Raw genomic sequence first — 24331 nt, 5'->3', positions numbered from 1 at the left:
ACACAGCTGCATACAGGCGCGGGGATGTTCTGGAAATGTTGTACTGTGTCAGCGTTCACAGTGACGCCATTTTGAAAGGTAGGAGTGCCAGTGCATATTAGATTCGCCCTCCATGAAGTGTTAATTTTAGATGCAAACATTAGATTCAGTCTGAAAACTTCACCGCTTATTCTGACTTTCATATTGTTCGTCCAGTTTCAGCAATAACGTTGGCGACCAGTTACTTGTGCGGTTTTAAATAAAATACCTCTCTGCTAACAAATGCATTAACTGTCCGCTTTACAGATATTAAGTTGTACAATAATGCACAATTGAAACAACGCTATTTCTGTACAAGGATTTCTTAGCATGCCTAGTAAAATATGAAGTGCAAAATTATACACGAATTTAATAAACTATTTACATGTATGAGCTAAAATTGGTTTAGGGAATTTTTTGGGGAATTTTATGGCTTGCAATCTTTTACGTCAAAAATTGCCAGTGCAATCTTAAAAAATACTTTAATCGACACAACAGAGCTGAAACTGTTCGGCCTTGGAAATATCCTGATAATGACATTGGTAGTGCTTAATAAGTTTCAAATTCCTCGTAGACAAAACTTCCTGTGGCTCCTATTGGTTGGTGTTCTTAACCTGTCGTGAAATCCATAACCTTTAAATAGTATAACATAAAAACATTTACCCTGGGGTTGATAATGATACATTAAGCTTTGGCTGAGTTGTGTACTACATATTTGTATGAGCTGCTGTTTTCCCTTGGTGCCAGGCATACGCAAATCAGATAATCCCACAATATCACATGGTACGTTATTTATTGGGTGTGATACCGAACATCTATTATGAGTTGGTGGGGAATAACATGCACATTTTAGGGCTTAATGCACTAAATTCCACAGGATACAGTAAATACCGTATGGTTTTCCCCAATACAATTTCAGAAGGTTTGACCTGCCAAAATGTAATGAAGGAGTAGGTATTTAATGCATTCAACAATTATCGGATGCATTAATACCTATCAGCCCATACATCCGGGCCCTGCATAAACAGGAGTTTATGCACTGGTTAGACTATACCGACCAACTCATAATTACAGGGCATAGACTGATAGTCAAGCATAAGAGCCTGATTTGGAGGTTGGTGGTGAAACAAAATCCTTTAATTTCTGAAGGAAACCAAAAATACCTAGTTACCACCCTGAAGAAAGTCTACCCAAATGAATACATAGCATAATTTCTACCTGTTTATGAAATATCATTTTAACACTGTGAAGGTCGTGGATCTTTTGTCTTTTTTTTTTTGTAAAAAGCAATCACACTTGATTAAGATGTGTATCTCAAAGGTAGGAAATGGACAATGAGGCAAATGCATGATTCAGTCTTCTCCTTCGTCAGAGGTCTTGGAGCAACCTAAATCCTATGGTGCCACAGGGCTGTCATGGGTGTAGAATTTCACAGACCATGAATGGTAATATAAATGTACCCATCACAATTCAACACATCACGATTAAAACCATCCAAATTTCGAAACATTTCCTCTACATATACACTCATTAGAGCTTCTACAAATATATATGGATTAATACTCGCTTTCCCAGCACTAGTATTCTTTGCATTGTTAAAGACTGAGAGAACCAAGTAAAAGCCATAATGTCATTTTACTCATGCAATGTGACACCTAAAACTCCCATTTGCTAATTTTTAATATTTACAGGTGTGCCTGTCTTTACATGCACATATCCTAACGGGCTAGATCATACACTATAGCGCAGTTATTGAAATATGCTTATATAATACATCAATTAGAAAACATATTCCCACTTCTGAGTTAGTTCTCAAAGCAGCATGAATCGTGTGTCAAGAAGACAGCTGAATTGGAGGAGAAATTCAATGAAGAGTGGTCAGTTGTCACTAGAAGTGACTGCCCTACAGCTTCTGGAGACTCAAATGGTATCTCACCTGTATTGTACTTGCTTAAGATAGAATGATGTACGAATGGCAACAAAAGGATTCGTCATGGTGAATTAGATATGGTGATAGATTACCAGAAGGAACTAGAACATTCATCTTGTCTTTTAAGTCATTTAAACCACAATTGTACATTTCATGGACTCTCCATGTTATCTGTGTGTTTGCTGATTTTCAGACAACAGCATTCAGGAACTAACCTTGCCACAATTAGAATGTTGTTAGAGCTGTCTACTTACAGATAATCAATTGTTAGATGGGCTGCATTACTGCTTTTCTTTTAAAGAAAATACTTTTTAAAATGGACGAAGAGCGGAGTTGTTAAATCTTTTTATTTTTCTCTCGCAGTGAGGGTCTCATACTTGGTGGGGCCAAGCTTGCTTGGTCTTATTGGTTTTCCAGCTGCGCTGCTATGTCACTCTTTTATTTGAAGATTAAACTCTGGTCTGGTGACTTTAGGCATGTGCAAGCTGTGCACCTGCACAGGGCCACTAAACCGCAAGGGCCACCACGCCAATATATATCCTTAATATATTAATCCTCTGAGGATGCATACAGATTTGCGTGGCGGTCCCTGGCAGGGATTTGGCGGCCTCTGGCTCTCTTCTACTTCCAAACTACTGACCCCCCCCTCTTCACTGGCCTCCGCGCTCTGCCCCACCCAGACCCCCTCTTCCGGGGCCCCCTACCTACGCTCCCTGCCCAGGGCCACCATGAGCCTAGAGCCGCCCCTGCTGTTGCACTCTTGCTTCTCCCATGTACCCTATCTTAGTCCAGGGCCTTCGGCTCTGCAGTTTGTGATCTGGGAGGGCATCACTCTTTAAAATGCATCTGTGTACAGCGTTTGCGGGGAAGGGGCTGTCCTGATGGGTCGAACTTGAGCTGATATCTTAATGTATAGCCAAGCCTATGATGCTTTCCCGCTACTTACACTGCAACATGTATCTTCTATTTGCTTGTATTCAATAAACAGACATTAAACAAAAATATTTATTTTTGAAACCTTGGTTTTTATTTTGACTATTTCATGTTTAGTAACAATTTCATTTAGTGTGGGCCAATGCCGCTTTCACTGCTTTCTCAGTTTTTTCTTTTGTATTGAGTGATTAATACATCTTTAGATGTTTTCTAATTCATCATTTGTATATTGTCAGTTTACTTTGTATACTTATTATTGCAATAGTTTCTAAAAATAGAGATGAAGGTTGAATGAAGGTTCAGAACTATGAGTCAACCGAAAAGATAACATTTGTAAACGAAAACTAAGCTTCTCATATGATTTAGCATACAGGACAGTAAGAAATAATATCCATTATAAAGAGGCTGCGGAATGTGATCATCCAGGTTGGTACTTCAGGTACTATAAGTCAGTACCGCATGCTCTAGATATTGCACCAGCTAACATCCCTTACCCATAGCTTTTGAAGGAGTGGGTTGGAATATGTGACTAAAAATCCTATCAGTAACCATCTGCCTCTATTCAAAGCAGCATAACTTAAGAGAAGTATCTACCCGCATATATATCGGGCAAATGGTATTTGTAATACTAATAATAATTTAGCTTCAGAAATAGACATATACCTGAAAGGTTTTTAGCCATCAATGAATCATTATCAACACTTAATTCTATGTATTTTGGGATTAGCCTGGTCTTCAGGCTCCTTTGAATGCCATATGAATATCTTGAAAAAAGCAGAGCAGAAGGCAGAGTTCCACATGGTTTGCTCAGGGCACAAAAGGCATAGCCACACTGACTTCTTAACTTTATTAAAGATATCAACATCTGACTACGGCCGCTAAAAGCAGAGAAAGAGCTGGGCTGCAATGTTTATATTTAACAGAAAAGAGGTGTGCTTTTCAAAGTTTGCCCTTTGTGTTTTGCAAAAAGTTCTTACATTGTCTACAAGGTGCATTTTACCAGTCTAAAAATGCTTTAGGCAGTATGAGACGATTACTACTAGTTTATGTAGGAATACAGTCTGATGAGATGTGAATAATACATAGAAGTTTAATGAGGTAGTTAGTCATGCAAAGAATGAAAATGGAACTGTAAATAAGACAAGAGAATAAATAAAGCGTGGACAACAGTACCATGCTCACTGGACAGAAACAGGTATGTTACAGAGTGTTACATTTACTGTAGCCAAAACTAATGGCGTCCCTGTTCTGTTGTTGGACTGACAGGCCGCTCCACCTTTATGTTCAAATTCATTACCAAAGATTTTTAAAGGAAGTAGGAGCCTATCAAAAGAGAGACAATGGAAATTCCAAACAATTTGCTGTTAACAAACACATAATCTAACTTCAACAGTATGCGTGGAGGTAGTAAAACTCACCCAGTCCCCAGTAGCCACCATAAGTTCATTAAGTTTAATTAGGCAATTTGAAAAAGATATTTGTTTTTGCGTTATAGAAAACAATAGAAGCCATACGGCCAAATGAAGATATGCAATTCAAATACAGTAGTCAACAACTTCACACAAACAAATAGAGAAAGCATATAACCTCACAATTCCCTACCCAGATAAATAGTTGCGTCTAGTGCGGCAACTCTTATGCCTGCCTCAAAGTGATAAGCAAGGAAGAGGAAATAATGAACTGTCTGACTGGAAAACAAACTGATCACAATGTCATCATCATGATGCCTATCACAGAACATTGAGTGAAGACATTATAAACAAATTCAGGAAATGTGCTAATCCTAAAAACATATATTGTAAACACATATTTCATGTACAATGATTTAGAGATTAGACAACCCATTTATGGATCTTTGTGTTGCAAGGAATCCTTTTTTCATTAGTGGTATTTCGACTGCATTATTAAATCATATCCCACTTATACCATGCTATAACGAGGGAAAGGACCTTCAAAAGCTCGCATAGCCCTAGGAAGGATGTTCATAACTCTTTTAAAGCATTCCATCAACGGATCATAGAATTTTCTAAATTAAAAAATTGAAACAGAAAAAAAGACTTAGAAATGTTGACAGAGATAATCTGTTCAAGGCATTGTTGACCTTGATCCACCCCTTTTTCTTTAACAGGGCTTTCGACATTCCAATGTTTCAATCTAGCCTTATGGTCTAGAGAGGCTATACCACCCATAAAAGGCCAACTCCAGTGTTATAGGCTGAGCCAAAGGGTATATGCCTTTAATTGACCCCTTATAATCCTATTAAAAGGGGGTTAAAGACTATTAGAGCGTTCTGCTTCATGAAGGTGGAATTTCCTAAATACAACAAGTATTTTCCTGAGAGACTCGGGGGGCGTACAACACCTTGTGCCTCAGAAGCCTGGGTGCCTTTCAGAGCGACTGCTAGCATGTGCACACAGCAGGTGTGGGGAAGGGGAGTGGCAGTTATCCCTTAATTCTTGTTGGGATTTGTCAAACAAATGTTATTTATTTGACAGAGCTGAGGGATACAGAAGCTAAAGAGTATTGTTCCCCTCTCTCTGAGGTTTCAGTTGCATCAAGAGCAACAGGAAAATATAAGGGGAGAGGCCTACTGGGTCCTCCCCTCTAAGGGCTCTATTCTCTCATTTCTGTGCACATTTCACATACCTATGGAGAGGCAGCTGTGGAAAAGAGTCAAATAGTGTGGACTGACCACTCGAAGTTGACAACAGAGAGCTTTGCCAGTGTTTGTAGCTTTCCGCTTCTCCATTGTCATTAAAGGAGCGTTCAACGTCCAAAAGTTCTAATGCTTTTTCAAACCTGAAAGAACAGAACGTGAAAATAGAAAGTATTGTAATTTTGACCTCTAAAGGTCAAGTAATGCCCTATAGTCCTGAAATTTTCAACAGATTGATGGTCAATGCTTGAGCCGGATTGTACCAATATCAAGTGGAATAAATATGTGAAAACACAACATTAAGTGTTGCCTACTCGCCTGTCTTAAAGAATTTCCTATATAATGCAGCAAGTACACTGTGTATCAAAGTTAATTAAAAATGGATTGAGGAATATTAACAGGCAATTCACAGTTTTGCCTACTACCAGGAATAATAATGTCATATTATTGCTGTGCCTTTCTAATAATGTCATTGCCCCCTATATCTTATCTGTTGGTAAATATCCCACACTGAAGCGGTAACTGGCATAGGCAAGAGTATAGAGTTGCTTTTTTTTTTACCTCTAACTGCTATATAAAAAATCATTGATCATATAATAAAATATTCACCACTGCACCCAAAGACATCATCACATGGAATGTACCAACAGTTGCTTTTTTTTTACCTCCCACTGCTATATAAAAATCATTGATCATATAATATAATATTCACCACTGCACCCAAAGACATCATATGCAGCGTACCAAAAGGATCATACCTCAGCAACACCTTGTTCAACATCTACATGATCCCCTTTGCAGACGTCATCAAATTCCATGGACTCAACATTATCTCCTACGCAGATGACTCCAAACGGATCCTCTCACTCACTGAGGACCCCTCGAACACCTAAACCAACTTCTGCAATGCCATGACCAATGTAGCCAAATGGATGATAGACAGCTGCCTCAAACTCAACTCCAACAAAACTGAAATACCGATCTTTGGAAATAATTCCTCCACATGGTAGCATAGCTGATGGCCTTCAGAACTCAGACCTGCACTCACACCAACCGACAATCCATGCAACCATGGCATCATCCTCAACGGCCAACTGACCATGAAACAACAATTTTACATAGTTGCCTACTGCTGCTTCCACACACTCTGCTTGCCCAGCAGGATCTTCAGATGGATCCAAACCAACACAAGAAAGATCGTCACTCAGGCCCTTCCTGCCAACTGCCTAGACTACGGCAACGCCCTCTATGCTGGTATCTTCACTTAACTCTCAAAAGACTCCAGACATACAGAACACTGCAGCCAGAATGATCCTGGACCTCCTCAGATAAACCCACATCATCCCCAGCCTGAGAGGCCATCACTGGCTCCCCATTCAGAAGAGCTGTTAGTTCAAGATCCTGCAGCATGCCTACAAAGCCCTCCATGACTTAGGACCCACCTACATCAACAATCAACGGACCTTTCAACAACCGTCTAGAAACCTGCGCTCCTCTTCATTCACCCTCGCACACCCCCTGCATCCATAGCAGCTGCAGCAGCAGCCGCTGCTACATCACTGCCAAGACCTGGAACAACCTTCCCTTCCAGCTCTGTAAAGCCTCCTCGCTGGCAGACTTCAGAAAGTGACTGAAGACCAGGCCCTTCCATGGACACACAACACCCAGATACCCCTAGGGGTGACAGTGTTGCACTCTGCAAAAGTGGTTTGATTAATTGAAATAGGTTTTAACCAAACCTTATACAATTTAGATGTATGTGTGCTACAGCACAAAAACATAGAGTAATTATTATAATGCTTTACATTAAAATAGAATTGTGTTTCTCCTTTTAGGAAAAAGTGATAAAGGGCCTTACCACTTAAAATTGGTTTAAAAAAACAAAGAAGAATTGCTCAAAACCATTAGCTAACATTTCCAGCATTCCCCTAAAATTCAGCAAATCGCTTAAATTATTTGAATTTACACACCCAATATAACCTAGTTGACCCACCCACTGAATATAGCATTTGAGGGTGAAGTCCTTTATTTTGGATTATGTGTAAATCCACATATAGAATCGAATTGTTTCAATTTCATTGCAAATTTCTTCATAGAACGGTGGCCATAAATGAATTATTATCCGTTGCATCTCAGTGGTACTTTGTGAAAAAGGTTGCTTCTGATGACCCTAAAAATCTCTCAACACTTTCCATTGGCTAAACAGTCAAATTTATCAAGGAACCATGTTCTCAAAGCAAAAAGTGGCATTCATGAAATCTGCCTTAAAAATTTACTGGTGTAAAATATCCATGCACAGTTGTTAATATGTGCACAGCTTATATGTAATGTTGCTCTTTCTCAGTATCTTGTGACACTACCCATTAAACTTGATCATACTGATGTTATAATGAACCTGGGGCAATTTGAAAAATTATAAACCTGGACTATGGTCAATAGCAAAATTATGAGGTAACATGGCATTGGAAAAGGTATCATGGTTGATGCCAGATTGCAATTACAAATATGCATTGATGTTATGGTCATTGGGCAGTACCAGTACTGTAACCATTGAGGCTCCCCCACCTATGTCCCAGGGTCAGTATCTCTATGCTTTCCCTAGAATTCCGAGAGTAGGCATAGAATTAACCCCAAATATTCAAGAAAATGTTAATTGTTCATTCTTACATCAGTCATCAAATATTTGATGAATGTGTTTTTGAGAGCATTGCTGTACTTTTGGCAATTAGGGACATCAAAAATACATGCAACACGTATAACAAGGACTGAGGGGCATGGACAGACATTGAGCTTAAACAAATGGAATACAGGATTGAAGCACCCTCGTTATTTAACCTCCTCTATTTTTACTTTGTTTTTTCCCTTCTTATTTCAAGTGAATGGCAAGTGCAAGACTGTGGAAATGTATACCCTGAATGTGGAAAATCAACGCAGGGCCATATTACTGACAGGGCGTAATTTCTGAATTTGCGGGATGAGCTGCCCTTATGTAGCTGTGAACTTGAGCTGCCCTGGGGGCAGGACATTCAAGTGAAATATGGAGCATCTGTTTACATGTTACTCCCTGTTTCACTGTGCAGCCGTCAACCCACCTGCACTTTCAAGAGCAGAGAGAGAGATCCCCTGTAAGGGGGCAGTACGTAACAGCACCCACTTGAAGGGGGTGTATGGCGGGTCTATGGGACCCCTTTTCACTGCTCCATCTTTTTGTCTGTGGGGCACCTGACAGCTTCTTTTCCTTTACACCGCCTCCATAATACAGTGGGGGTGCAGAAGTAAAAAGGTTAATTCATTTGCATGGACAACGCTTCCATGTAAATAAGGGAATGCCCTCTCTTGATAGTGCTGGCACATGTGTGCCAGAGCTATCAGTTTTACTGCAAGGGCGCACAAGCGCCAGAGTCCCCTTCTGTACTACCAAAGTGCCCTGGGGAAACACCAAGCGTGTGCAAAGGACCATTGTGCCCCAAGGGCACTTTGTGTGATATAGTCCCTGATGCTCTGTTTTGCCTCATCCTCAGCCTCAGCCTGAAGGATTATTTGTTTATTGTGTGGCTAGCAAATTATATTTTATACACTAAAGTGCACTTGTAATGGGGTGTGAAAATACATTTCTCCTTTAATCTGTTGGTAACCAATGGAGCACAGGAAGCACATTCTCTAACAGAGCACAGTTTGCCCTGGACTGGATGCCTTCAGCTTAACTTTGTATTATGGAAGAGGCTGATGGGATATGTCTGTAGTTCTGAATGCTAGAGCAAATATCCCCTGTCAGTAAATACACTGAAAAGGAACATCCCTCATTGTCAAGAAGGTTTTATCAGTTCTTTGACCATGTTCCTCATTAGGAATGTGCAGAGGTAGAAAAGAGACCTTCGAGCAAAGACACAAATGGTTCCCTACCCAGGAGGGATTTCTCCCATGTATAAACACAATGTGTGGGGTGTAGTGGGAGGGGCTTGACACTCTCTCAGTGGAGTACTTTGGGACTAAGTCTGACAATGAACTGGGGCTGAGCTGTATGATGTGCTCCTGATGCACTTCCCTAGCCATTGATGGGATGCCTGACGGCACCCAAATAGAATGCGTTTAGACATGGACAATCACTTTGGCCATAGGACTGCTAGTTAAACTGTGTCTGCTATGCTCGGGGAACATGAACTCACACTGAGGTTCTTTCCTAGACCAATTTTCCAGAGACAATTTCCATAATGAAGTTTCAAGAGATGGTTTGGCTATTACGCAAGTTTTGTCCAGTCTGGAAGATATGCTGCTGCATCATTGTGTCTCAGTAATTGAGAATATCAATTATGAGAATGAAGATGTTCTCTTAGCTACACTTACTGTTAATGAAGACTAAGTGCAACTGATTGGCAACACCATCCTACTTTACAGTGTGTTGTCCCCCAGTAAACACAATGATTAGCTAACCTCGTATTGAACATGTGTTAGTTCGAATCACAATGATCATTCTGCCTCTGGTTGACAACTTGCAAGTGACACAATATCTTTTGCAAAATTATCTCATACACATGTGATTTGAGGTCACTGTGTCATTATCGATGTAAAGATATTGATTATATGAGCCAACATTTAATCCAGCCTTCATTAAACTAATAACTCAAGAATTCCACAAAGGAAAAGTACCCAGGCATATGAGATATTACATATCAAATGTCTAAAAAGAGTTTCATGCTTTTAAGGAGACATGGTCAGGCACTGCTGAAAAGCAATATCTGTAGATGATTGGAATTGTTGGATTCAATTTATTGATCTTAAGGATTGCAACCGTCTTTACTGCTGAAGTTCAAATTCTACAGATGCTGTCTTGCTTATTTGTTTTAAGGCCTATTCCTTCAGTTTGCATGCTTTTGTTTAACTTATTATTTTTGCTATCAAACGTTTGAAAAAATTGCATATGTTATGCGTCTCAATGTTGTTTACCTCAAGTCTCACCTATGTTAGAAAGAGAGCATAAGAAAGGTGAAATGTGTGAGGAGGAGTATGGTTTTCATGTGCTATCATTGAAAACAATAAGCATGTAAGTATTTTAGACGTTTTACAGAATTTTCCACTTTTCGCGAACTATAGTAAAATGCTTCTGAGCAGCCACAGCTGTTCCTTAAGGAGATATGAGCTCCACTCTCCTCCACTTTCCAAGCATGATGAGTGTAAGTATTAATTATGTCAGCCTAACATACACTCATAGTTTTCGGTTCAGCCAGGCACTTTAAATGTGGTAATTCACATATGCTTGGCTGCCTGAGCCAAACTTTGCTGGGCTGAAGATTTAACAGCCCTGAGGGTGTGACCTCCTACTTCTGGCAAAGTCATGTGAGAGCCTCTCCCTCATGATGAGGGAGAGCATCACCAATAGACTCAGATCTGGGTGCCACAGTTTTAAGCCCCGAAGAGTCCAGGCCTGACTCTGTATCTGTTATGCTTCATCACGGAAGAGGGGCGTGTTAGTAACTCTCATTGACTCCATCCCACCCTGTTACTAGTTAGGGAAGGTTCCACTCTCATTGGTGCTCCAGGACAAGGTAAATCAATGAGAGAAGAGGCGGATCTTCCCTCAGTCCCTTCTCCAAAAGCCTCCAGGAACTACACGGCCTTTCTGCTTCTCCACCCAATGTTAATATCACAGTCTGGTATCCCTTGGTTGAATGTTGAGTATGTGTGTATGTATGAATATATGTGTATTTGCATATGCATTCTGTGAATTGATTGGTGCATGGTTGAGAGCATGTGTATGCATTTGTGAATGAAAGGGTGGGTGTGAGTAAGTGTGAATGCAGATGAGTGGCTGTACGTTTGTGTTTGTAAGTGGATGGGTGGAAGTGAGTGTGACAGTGTGTTCCACTGCTAAGTCACATTATGGGCCTTCACTGCCTTTGACAGCCATTTCACCATTCCATCGGTGTGGGAATTGCAGTTTTAGGCACCACCAGCAAACACCAAAACTCAGAAATAATGAATATACGAAAGAAACTACACACAGTCATTTCTGCATGTAAATAGGAGAAATCGTGTGCAGAGCAGGGTGAGAGAGATTCACTGTTCATGGCATGATCAGATGCCCATTTGAAATGTTTAATGAAATACATATATTAAGTTATGGTGTTGCAATAGGGACAAGTCTTTCTAAAGAAGTTTCTGTAACTCAGAGAACATAACTGGCATGTTTCGGAGCTGCAAAAGTTTCTGTTATGCACAGGACATGTCCACTGTAGATTTTGGTAGAGCAAAGCTATCCCTATTCTAGAACATAAACTGTGTGCGCAGCAACAGTGCAATCTTTCCTTACACAAATGACTGATGCAGAACATGCATCAGAAGTGCATACCTTCTTCTGGCACAAGACAGTTATGAAGCTGTAGACAGCAGAGCAAAATTCCCTCAGACACACATGTGTACAGATTTGGCCCAATACAGCAAAATGTAAAAATATTTTATTAACCTATTTTGATTGTAAAAAAAATGTAACTGTATATTTTATTTCATTACATTCGTTTTAATTAAAGTTAGAACTTACTTTTCATATTCAAAATATATTTTGCTCTTTAACAAGAAGAAATATATTTATTAATTTAAACTTCAGAAAAATATGTTTAATGTAACTTAATATATTTCCATTAATTAAAGTTGTAATTCAAAATAAATTAATAGTGGTGTAGCATTATTTTCATGTTGGTCTACATTTAGAGGTCGCTTCCGATTCGGGAAAAACCGCTCCGAATAGCCGTTCGGAGCGTTTTTCCCATACGAATCGTATCCTGCAACGTCCCCCGTACGTACGACGAAGTACGATTCGTACCAGGAGCTGTACTCCGTACGAATCGTACAGAGGCCGTATGAATCAAATCCCCGTACCATTCTCCCTCGGAACCCGCTGTATGCGATATCCTTATGGTTCACGGCTGGTTTTTCCGACCCAGCAAGTACGATTCGTGTCGGGTACGCACCGTACGACCCTTTCCTACAAGAGACGAAAACAGCCGTAAAAGTAGAGTTTGCCTCGAAACAGGTACGGAACGCCCCCCCGGGTACGGTGCGTACCCCCCTGATCGCAGGGGTACGGTGTGTGCACCCTGTGATCATGGGGGGTACGCATTGTACCCTGCGATCATGGGTTGTACAGACCGTACCCCTTGTTCGCAGGGTGTACGGTGCGTACACCCTGCGATCGCAGGGGTACGATGCGTACACCCTATGATCGCAGGGGTACGCACCGTACCCCACGATCATGGGGGGTATGGACCCTACGGTGTGTATGTGATTTTGTGCTTTTCTGTACGAATCACCCTTACCTGTCGTAGGCCGTACGATTCGCCTCCTCATACCCCGTTCCTGATCGTACTCTTCGGGTCGTACGGCATGTGTTCGAGTCGTACGGTTCACGGTTTCAGCCTTGCAATACATACAGATCGCGACGATTCGGACGGATTTACGAAATACGGATCGTACTACGTGACTCGGACGGATGGTTTTTTACCAGGATCGGAATCGACCCCTTAAAGTAAATACATAAATACATTTACAATAATATTTAACTTAAAAATAGTTTGATATGTTTTTATGGGTAAAATGCTTCCCTATACATTACAATAGTGCCACTCCAGAGTCAAGGTGGAAATCACTAAGCTGTAAAGTAAACAAAACCATTTTTAAAAGTTTATTTATCTCAAGATAAATATTGCAAATCTTTTCAATGTAGACAAAACAGAGAACACAGCACTACTGAATTAATTTTGAGTTAAACATTAAATTCATGAACTTATATTAAATTAAATTATAATTATGTTTTTTTTTAAGTATCTCACCACCTGAAAAAAATCATGTGTAATATTAGTTGAGTAATGTATTGTAAGCATTAAAATAATTGATTTTTTTATAACATTTATTGTTACATTATTTTTAGATTAAAAATAAATTTCACGATTTTAGACTTAAATAATAATGTACTATTTTTAATACATTTTAAAACAATAGATTATATTTATCTATATTTTTAACTATTTTAAAGAATTCACTTTAATGTAACATTGTTCCCTAAGAGGTTTTGCTTTAAGTCCCTGCCCCCATTATTTTCTATAGGAGGATGATGCAGTACCATTGGATGGCCATGTGCATTGCTAAATTTACTACGGATTTGTTATTGTAGTAACGTGCACTCAGAGTTTGTGAATATAGAAGAGTAGGACACATACTCAAAAATGTAAATATACTCAAATTATTCAAAAGAGTAAATTACCTTAGTGTATCAGGCCCTGAATATTTATAACATAGGAACCAGCAGCCAATCCTACATTAGCAAAGAAAGGCCCAACATGGCAGTCCAAACTACCCATGGAACATGTACATCCCATGAAAGAGCAGCAAAATATTTCCTCAGGCACATTTTGTAGAGCACTGCCACCAAGAGAGTGTACACGTTTAGTGGTCATTGTTGGACTACCATGATGGCTTGCATTCCTGCACTAAGCGTGTTCTGTGTGGGACTGAAGCTTGCAGTTTTGGTGATCAGATCTGTGTGCTAATAAATTCATCAATTCCTTTACCTAATATTGGCTTGTTATCAGAATTAATTACCACTTGGCAACCATATTGATTCTGTCATATGTGCACTTATAGTAGCTGTACTGAATTTGATGGAAGCTTGCACTTCAGGTTCCTGAGCTGCAGCTGTTTTATTTGTTGGCTCCCATTCATTGGCGGCTGGCCCCCTAAATACTTGGTGGACAACCACTGACCACCAATGCCTGGTCAGTGCCATAGTTGTCAGTCATGGCTCATTATAAACAGAGTTTCTAATGAACCTCGACTAAGATCTCTGGAGTTGGAAGCTGAAGGCAGTGCTAGTGCATCAGTGGCTTAGCAATAATAAATAAAAATAAAAAAGTACCACCAACTTGTATGCATTGTCTCACCACTGGTCCTCTTTCAGTCCTTTGGTGCTGAACTGCAAGCTGCAACAGTTCTCCACACCAGTTCGAACACTCCTTCAATGTTGCTACTAGTGTTAGCAGCAGGTGAGCAGCAACAGTATTGGCTGGAGCGGGCTCTCTCGATGCTCCAGCAGGCACTAGGGATCTGTGCCTGCTCTCTACCAACTGTCCTAGGCAGCTGGATGGAGAGGTTTACACTGAGCATGTCAGGCTGCCAGTCACAAAACAGCCAGCTAGAATGTCACATGCAGTGTAAACTGGCCGAGTGAGCACCACCCACCTGCCCCCAAACACAGCTCAGCTGGGAAAAGGGAAAAATAAACTGGTGATAAATTCATTTTATTACCATTTGCTTTTTCACTTTTTGTGGTGCTGTCAGCAGGGGAAGATGCTCCTCAGCCCTCATGGGCGGGCCACTGCTAGTCTCATTTTATATGTGCAAGAGGAGGTTACACCCCTGGTGTTTGTGCTGTGCATATGCTAAACAGTGTGGGTACTGGGAGATTTCCTGTAGTTCAGTTTGTCCCAAATGCAAATGAAAAGTTATAACTTTTTGGTGTTTTGGAAGTAAAATTTCTGAATGTGTTCGCTATTTTCATGTTCTTGCATGACATAATTCATAGAGAAAGCAGTGCACTGCAGCAGACTTGTAACATGTGGGCATTGTAAAATGTGTTGATAAATGTGCTCCTGCACTTATTAGGTTGATAAATTTGATTCCTAAAGGTATTAGGCCGACTATAGTATACTCAATTTCCTTTCAGGTCAAAAAATTCACAATATGTTCAAAAATGCTTATTTTCTTATGTGAGTGCTGCAATTGAGCACTATAGATAACATTTCCCTGCAGTCCTATAATTCCACTGTCATTGAAATTTCCCTAATAGAGATAATGGGTGTATTGATATGGGTACCCCCCTCAAAGGCGCCAGGTCTAGATAAGATCCCGGGTGACCTTTTACATAACAAACCTAATATTTGGGCCCCCTACTTATGTACCCTGTTCAATGCCATCCTACATGGAATGTCGATTCCCCCGTCATGGCTATGGGCGGAGATTAATCCAACTTACAAAAAGGGCTCACCACTCCTCTCTGCTAACTATCGTCTAATAAGCCTCATAGAGGTCACCTAAAAAATATACTCACGAGTGCTATGGAAAGCTGGATGGAGGAGCATTCTATACTCAGTCCCTACCAAGTAGGTTTAAAGCCAAGATGTTCACAATAGATCAGATACTCAGGCTGCAACTTCTGAACTGGAAGACAGTGCTTTTAGAGGGAGTCTGCCTCTATCTGATCATTGTGGACCTAAAATCAGCCTTCGATCTTAACCCTAGGGACACATTGTGGTCCATTTTGTTAGATTTGGTGATCCCCCCATACCTCTGTTACCAGATGAAACGGCTCCACGTAAAACAACACGCTCAACTTAGGTATGGTAAAAATGGTGAGCTTCCTGACCCCATTCCAATAGACCGAGGGGTAAGACAAGGATGCGTCCTGGCCCGACCCGCTTTTGCTTATTCATCAATGGTCTGGTGGAGGCTCTGAATGCTGGGAGGGACATAGATGCCCCTAGGCTGGCGAACAACAGGCTTCTGGCTCTGATGTTCACCGATGATACCCTCTTATTATCCAAGTCCCCAATGGGAATACAGAGGGCCTTGGATATTTTCCATCTATTTTCTACAAGTAGGGGTTTGAAGATCAACTCACTAAAAACAAAATGTATGCTTTTAAATGCAGGTAACACCACATGACCAAACTCCCTCTTAGATGGGAAACCATTAGAGAAAGTGACTGTGTTCGACTACTTAGGCCTAACACTCACTGACAAAATGGAGTGGAGTAGCACAAATTAAGAAAGCTAGCTTAAAGCTGGCTCAGACATCCAGGGGGATAGGTAGCAAAGATGTCTAGGAAGTGCACTCACAAAATGGTTGGTCCAGCAATGGACATTTACACGGGTAGGGGAGCGGCCTTGTATGGGGCAGAATTCTGGGGCTATCGACCATCTGATCCCCTCTCAAAGAATGAGAATTCTTTTATTAGGTAGCTATTAGGTCTTCCTAGAAGTACACCACTCACGCCACTCCGTATGGACCTTGGGGTTAGCCCAATTGCAGAGGAAGCTGCCCTTGGGCCTCTTCTTTATTGGAGACGTATCAGGAGTACTCCAGAACTTGAGTTCTTTAGAGAAGTGCTATAGGAGGTCTTACATGTACATAGAGTGGGCAAAATCCCATGGCTGTCCTATATTAAAAACACCTTGGCTGTTATGAGGATGGGAGACCTATGGGTTAATGCTGAAGAAACTTCCACGATAACTCCCAAGAAGGCCTTGTCAAAGATTTTTAAAGAATTTAAACTTAACCAGATAAAGGCCAACACTGGCACACTGACCCTATCCTTTATAAAGGCCAAAGATCATTATAAGCTAGAACCTGTTATTCATGTCATGCAGCCTCCCCGTGCAAAGAAACCGTATCTACAATTTAGGCATGGTGTACTACCACTGCGTGCATTTACAAATACATGGGGAAACACTCCGACTCAGGGCTGTCCAGTCTGTGCAGATAATCCAGAGATGGATCAACATGTACTATTTGTCTGCCCGGCATACAAGAAGGTTAGACACCGATGGTTACAACATGTATGCCGGAATCATGAGACAAAGCATTACGTGGAGGTCTATAGGCTCCTAAAATACTCTACTAGTCTGCCCATAGTGTATTCAGTCTCTCGTTATTTATTTTGTATGTGGTGTGTACGTTCATCCATGTTAAAATCAGGGTCAATCGGATAATTTTAACTTTTTAATGCAAATAAAATGTAGTGATGCTTTTTAACTACTTTTTAAAAGTTTTAAAAAGAAAATATATATTTTGAATTAGTACCTTTTATTATACCCATTTTCAGAATTTTTTTTTAAATACTGCAATGCAAGCACACTTTATCTTTGCAAGATTTATATGTATAAACTGTGCTGTATTCTTTTCTTTGTGTTGTTATGGCTATCAAGGCCAAAATAAAGAATGTTTTAATTTAATTGAATCACTTTATTTACAAATCTCCTTTTCACATCACATTTATTGGCTCTGAGGAACACCCCTCCTTCTATTGACCACTGTCTCTCACTTATGCTGATTCACTTCTAAACCAATTCTTTGTTATTCCTACTTTTCTCAAGAATCCCATATGCATGCCTATGTTTGTACCTACAAATATGACCCTCTCTCCTAAGCTGAATCATATTATTCCTTTACCCATCTGAAGCCAGCCCTTTCTTGATCCTTAAGATATTTATGCTAATAGTCGCACTTTCATTCTCAAAATGAGGAGTGATACATGTATTAATCAAAGGAACATTCAACCACATTTTGCCATAGTCGGCAACTTGCACCCTAGCAGCTAGTGGTGAAATGTACTTTAATCAGTGGTTTAGCTAAGGGGGGGGTCCACCCCAGGGGCACGAGTTTTGGGGGCAGCGGCCTCCCCCCTTCTTTACCTGCCGTCTCGGGGGGGGCAATAGCAATCACCCCCTCAATCCTTAATGCGTTTGCCGCAGAACGGCAAACAGAGAAAACTTGGCATCACCCCTCGTCCCCCTCCCCCTGTGGCCGGCGTGGGGAGGCAAATGCAGGGACCGCCACGGGCGGCCAGAGGACTAGCTACGCCACTGACTATTGTGGAAAGCATACTCAATTGACGCATTCATCCCTGTTATATATAGGACAAGATATGAAACAGAGGTGTCATTCAACACTGGTTTGCCTTTCTTAACAATGTTTTGCCGAATGACCACTGCTCTCAAGAATAAGATTTTACAAGTTGCAAGGTAACACATATTGAAGGCTCTTGGCATACACAGATAGCTGTACTTAACTCATTCCCTCTCCTCCTGCCTTCTGCCCTGTCATGTATCCTGTGAAGAAACCTTTGACCGGAGTGAAAACACAAATCGATTCCCAATACCTCACAGCTTTTCTCTTTCATGGAGATGATGCAGAGCTCAAATGGCTGCTGAAACATCACCATTTTTAAAGAAGACATTAGAAAGACCATTACTTAATGGACTACAAAGATTGTCATTCAATTGCATTTTTCATGTCCTTTTCATTTCTATTTTACTTGCAATATTGTAAATGCCCGTTACTATGACTTTAAACATTCAGGTATTTCCTGTTTCACAAGTTTAATCATTTTCAGCACTGAGGATTGTGATATCAAGATTTATTTTTGATACAACTTTCCATACAGATTTTTATCAAGTCTGTCTTCTGTTGTGTTATGAATGTTGCTGTATTAACAATATCCTGTATCATTTGTATGCCCTATTATTATTATTTATTATAATTATTATTTTCACTAAAATTGATATAACGTTTATTTTATTTCTATGAAACTTTTTCTTGGAAAAATAAATAAATAAATGGAATATTGACCCCGGTACTACATAGGAGTACTGTATTGTCACATTACCACGCTAAACACCATATCGACTGCTTTAGCTTCTGGCTTTAAAACAAAATATAATTTTTATCATTTTCAGAGCAGGAAGAATATTTTTCTCATGTTTATTTACACAGGGAAATAATATAAGGATCCTTGTACTGAAAAAACTGTTTTCGCAATTTGTTCACACATTTTATACATGCTTCTCGTACACTGGTAATGAAAAAACATATTCGAGTTTAACGTTGCTTTTGTAGCTGACTACTATGGCCTAAATTACAATTTAGGAGAATGAGGCCATGACACTAGCCTCCTGCTACGCTCCTAAGCTTCCACCTCTTCCATCCTTGGTCACAATCAAGCTGATGATAGTATGTTCACCCTGCTTCTTCCAAAAGCTTGCAGTAGGTGTCACTTACAATTGTAATGATGACTTTTGGAAACCCCTCATGGTGCATCCCTAGGCATCTCAGAAATCTGGAAGCTATCTCTATGGTCTACTGTGCATGAGCTATCGTTCTGTGGGCCTAATGCAGAAATCACTCCTAGAAATTCAGGGACCTTTGAGGTAACTGTACTCTACCTCCAAAACTTTCCACATACACCGCCCATCTGCTTCCAGACTCCTATAGAGAGTCTTGAAAGAACAGGGCATCGGCTAAGGTCTTTTTATCTCCAGTGCTCTATCCAAATATAAAATCACATTGATTGCCATGATTTGTGAAAAGACCAAACCTAGGTGGGAACCATTCCTTGGCCCAAATTAAAACAGACTACAGTTGTATATTGTACTTGCTATGCAGAAGCAGCAGCAACCGTGTCTTTGATATGTGAGCCAAGAAACCCATATCCCTGTAAGACCAATGAGGACTCACCACATCATTGTTCGTGCGGATCTCTGAGGGCCCCATGTACTCCAGATTAAATCACAACCCATATTGCTGCATGGACGTAAAATAGAGATATTGTGGTAAAATATGCAAAGGAAAATAGCTTGCAAACTTCGTACAAAATAGGTGAAAATCCTTTGCCGCTTGTATTTGAATCACCCCTGTCCTTTATATTTCTGTGAACTGGGCCACTTCTATTTGACATTCATCTGTTTAGCTTTCAACTTTTTGGATTTCTGTCCAACTCATAATTAAATGAGCCATGCTACATTTGCCACCGAATACTGAAATGGTCTACTTCTTCATCACCCTCATTCTCCTATGATTTTCTGCCATTGGCACTGACAATGGGAGATACTGACATATAGCCCTATTCACCCCAATACATCAGGTGTTCATACAACGTCTGCTCTTCCACACTGCCTTGCAACTCTATCTTTGAAATCTTATTCCCCTATCTGTCTCAGTCTGATTACTTTATCTTCAGCAAGGCAAACTTTGTTCCAACCTGTTCAATAACCATTATTTGATACACTTGACGGCTATTAACAAGGTATAGTTTAACATAAGGTATTCTGCTGTGTCTGCTGCTCTTCTCATACCAGTGTCAGCTTCTTGCATGTCATCATCTCTCTGACCTCCAACATTACAAAACATGTTGGTGCATGTTTTTTCTTTTTCAACATGCCTTTAACTACCAGATTGCACTGACATATTGACACTTCCATGCCAAAGTCATCACTCTCTTCATCTTTCAAACTGTGCTAATAAAAAAACCCTCCTGGATCAATAAACATGTTTTTTTAAAGATATATACACACTATCTCAAAATTAATGTCACAAGCCACTAATTTTAGTCCTCGGCAATTTATCCTACAAATGATCAACCATTCATTCATACAGGATAATTTAGAGTTTGGCTGAGCGGTCACCTAGATATAAATTAGTAGACCTATGACCCCCCACCATAAATCGTCAGGGCTTGAAATTCTCCCATCAGAAACTCTTGACTAGGAAGCACACCCGCCACTGAGCTGTAAGGTCACAGCCTTGCTCGTCCCACTCTATTAAGGGGGAGGAGGCTGGGTGATCGTTTAATAATATATGTGTGATTAATTGCATAATATAAAAAATCTCATTTGCAAACATCAAATAACATGTGTGATATTGAATTATTTGTGGAATGCAACAATTAAATATGAAAGTTCTGAGTGAAACACATTTGTCAAACCATATCTCTATATCCAATGCCTGTTAGACGGTATCACCATTTTCTTTCATTTGGTTCAACAACAATTGACTTAAAAATAGACATAAGCTAATGCGCTTTGATAAAAATGTTATGATTTTAATGTGAACATTGTCTTTCACTCAGCAGTCCCGCTCTACTATTTTATGGTATTTTAGAAAATATTTTCTTCTACTCGATAGTTTATTTCTCTCCATGTGAAGGAAATGTGGCCTAGTGGCTAGATCGGCTGACTTCAGAATAAGCAAAGCTAAACTCAAAGTACTGTGATTCTGGTCAAATCTCTTTATCTCCCTTTATCGAAAAAGAACTACATACAATTGTGTAACGGAGTTTGGTTCTATTGTTAAGTATTTTAAGGCCTTTGGGCCTGGTGTGCACTATAAAAATGATCATTTTTAATATACACGCCTACCTTGGAATATGCATTTTTAAGCTTATTATATATTCAATAATGTATTAAATCATTCAGCTGTTCCTTTGCCCTTATTATTACCTTACATAAAAGCCACTTTTCTGCATATTTTGTAAAAATCACGAAATACATTTTCATTGCAACATTAGTATTTCTTAATTTTACTTTTTAGCATACAACAATTAAGACAAAAAAGTACCAATTTCTATGTTCCAAACTCTAAATGCAGCACCTCTATAATTATGTAGGACATGATTGTGAGAATATTGGTCATTGGTGGTAGAAGCTCCACTCAAGCAACAACCACAATCTCTGTCAAATTGCACCACCAAAGTCACTAAATTAACCTGTGCTTAACTCTCTGGTAGCTTGGCACAAAGCTGTCAGGCTTAATTTAGAGGCAAAGTGTAAAGTATTATGTAGCACACAAATAGTAATAACGTGAAAGCTCAACCCAAGTCACACACCAATCCAGAAAAATAGAGTGCATTTTAGTAAATACAAAGGTATCAGAATGACAAAAAAACAATCACTAGAACCAGAGCTAACTAATGTTAAAGCTTAAGGTAGATATAGCACTTAAAATCACACCTAAAATCACAAAGCACCACTCGTGGTTATCTGCTCGTGCTACGCATAGAGAAAGTCAAAAGTTCAGTCAGACCCTGATAGAGTGCAGGGTGCACGTTAGTCCAGCTGAAAAAGTTACCTTCTCAAATTCTTGCACGAGACGTTCTGTTCGTGATGGAGGAAATCACAATGAGCAGGGAGAGTGTCGCTGATGGTGGTCGCTTTACTATGAAGAGCAGTTCTGGCAGCTCCAGCTACACCCACTGTAGCCCAAAAAACCTGTTGGGAATTGCAGATGGTTGCTGCTGGTGTTTCACATTGGTGGTCAACACAGGCTGTCACTCACCACCACTCACTCACCACCAACTGATCCGGAAAGCCAAGAAAACAGCATTCAAGGATCGACTTGACAACAACGCCCACAACAGCAAGGAACTTTTCAACATCGTCAAGGAATTCTCCAATCCATCGGCCAACTCCAACGACATCACCCCCTCTCAAACCCTCTGCGACTCCCTAGCCTCTTTTTTCCACAACAAGATTGCAGACATCCACAACAGCTTTGACAACCAACCCGGAAACCAACCCACCCCACCATCTGCTGACCATCTTCCCCCCGTGAACACCCTTAACGCCTGGAACCCAATCTCCACTGAGGACACCATCCGCCTGATGAATTCCATCCACTCAGGATCCCCCACAGACCCATGTCCTCACCACATCTTCAACAAAGCAGACACCGTCATAGCACCGCACCTCCGAGACGTCATCAACTGCTCCCTCAACTCCGCCACCTTCCCAGAAGACTGGAAACACGCTGAACTCACCGCCCTTCTGAAAAAACCAACAGCGGACCCCACCGAACTCAAAAATTACCGCCCCATCTCGCTTCTTCCATTCCCGGCCAAAGTCATCGAGAAAGCCGTCAACAACCAGCTCGCCGCTTTCCTCGAAGCCAACAAATCCCTCGACTCCTCACAGTCCGCCTTCCGAGCAAAACACAGCACTGAGACCGCCCTCATCGCAGCAACAGACGACATTCGAACTCTACTGGACAATGGTGACACAGTCGCCCTCATCCTCCTCGACCTCTCTGCAGCATTCGATACAGTCTGCTACAGCACCCTTCTACAACGCCTCAATAACATCGGAATCCAAGGAAAAGCACTTGAATGGATCACCTCGTTCCTCACCGGGAGAACCCAGAGAGTCCGCCTTCCTCCATTCAAGTCCGAGGCCTCTGAAGTCATCTGCGGCGTACCTCAAGGATCCTCACTCAGTCCCACCCTCTTCAACGTATACATGAGCCCCCTCGCGGCCATCGCACGCCAACACAACCTCAACATCATCTCTTACGCGGACGACACTCAACTGATCCTTTCTCTCACCAATGACCCCAGCACCGCCAAAACTAACCTACACGAAGGAATGAAAGAAGTTGCCGAATGGATGAAACAAAGCCGTCTGAAACTGAACTCAGACAAAACAGAAGTCCTCATCTTAGGTACATCCCCCTCTGCATGGGACGACTCCTGGTGGCCGGAAGCCCTCGGAAAAGCACCCATCCCGACAGACCACGCTCGGAACCTTGGAGTCATCCTGGACTCTTCACTCTCAATGAACAGACAAGTCAGCGCCGTATCCTCTTCCTGCTTCAACATTCTTCGCATGCTCAGAAAAACATTTCGCTGGATCCCCTCCGAAACAAGAAAAACAGTCACCCACGCTCTGGTCACGAGCCGACTAGACTACGGAAACACCCTCTACGCGGGTACTACCGCAAAACTCCAAAAGAAACTCCAACGAATCCAAAACGCCTCAGCCAGACTCATATTAGACATCCCACGCAACGAACACATCTCTGGTCACCTTAAAGACCTCCACTGGCTACCCGTCAATAAGAGGATCACTTTCCGACTACTTACCCACGCACACAAATCACTCTACGACATCGGACCAGATTGCCTCAACTCTCGACTGTCCTTCTACACCCCCTCCCGCCAACTACGTTCTTCCAGCCAAGCCCTCGCCACTGTACCTCGCATCAACAAGACCACCATGGGAGGCAGATCCTTCTCATACCTAGCTGCTAAAACATGGAACTCACTCCCCGCTTGCCTTCGCCTCACCCAGAACCACCTAGCGTTCAGAAAGCAGCTTAAAACGTGGATATTTGACAAATAATCCTCCTCCCCTTCCTAAGCGCCTTGAAACCCTCTGGGTATGTAGTGCGCTATACAAATTTTATGACTTGACTTGACATTG

General features: G+C 41.0%; 1 protein-coding gene across 1 annotated transcript in view; it reads left to right on the top strand.

Annotated features, from left to right (window-relative positions):
* Window positions 1-24331, top strand: part of LOC147718846 (protocadherin-11 X-linked-like) — a 409953-nt gene that overhangs the window by 359042 nt on the left and 26580 nt on the right. The gene's annotated exons all lie outside the window — the stretch shown is intronic.

The sequence above is a fragment of the Lissotriton vulgaris genome, chromosome 4_1, assembly GCF_964263255.1.
Source record: "Lissotriton vulgaris chromosome 4_1, aLisVul1.2, whole genome shotgun sequence".
Lineage (NCBI taxonomy): Eukaryota > Metazoa > Chordata > Amphibia > Caudata > Salamandridae > Lissotriton > Lissotriton vulgaris.
Note: the sequence above shows the minus strand (reverse complement) of the source record. Positions and strands in the feature narration are given on the sequence as shown.